We start from the raw sequence: 449 nt of genomic DNA, 5'->3' as shown, positions 1-449 counted from the left end.
AAGGAATTTATAGTTGAATGTGTTTAGTATTTGTTCACATCTGTAAAACTACCAATTATATTGCTGCAAAGGTGAGAGATTCAAGGTGTTTAGTGTGTGCTTTACTGTCGATTGTGAATGTGTAAAAAAAAAAAAATTACAGTATAATAGCATTTCCATTAATGATACTTCTTTTTTAGGAAACTTGTCCCATTAAAAGAAATAAATAATTGGATGTAAATTACTGTCTCCCAAAGTAGATAATGCTGTCAAAAGGAAAACAGAGTAGATGTGTAAGTCATGTGATGCAATATATTTTTATGTTTATAATGTCCTCCAATTTATAATGACATAGGTTTGAATACTGGCAATCATGAATTATCTTGAATAAATGTATGAAGCTAAAATTTTGTTTTTAAGTAGTCTGAGTAATTGTAATAATATTTGGAATTTGGAATAATGGTTGATGG

The sequence above is a fragment of the Penaeus monodon genome, chromosome 15 (assembly GCF_015228065.2).
Source record: "Penaeus monodon isolate SGIC_2016 chromosome 15, NSTDA_Pmon_1, whole genome shotgun sequence".
In the NCBI taxonomy this organism is placed as follows: domain Eukaryota; kingdom Metazoa; phylum Arthropoda; class Malacostraca; order Decapoda; family Penaeidae; genus Penaeus; species Penaeus monodon.
Note: the sequence above shows the minus strand (reverse complement) of the source record.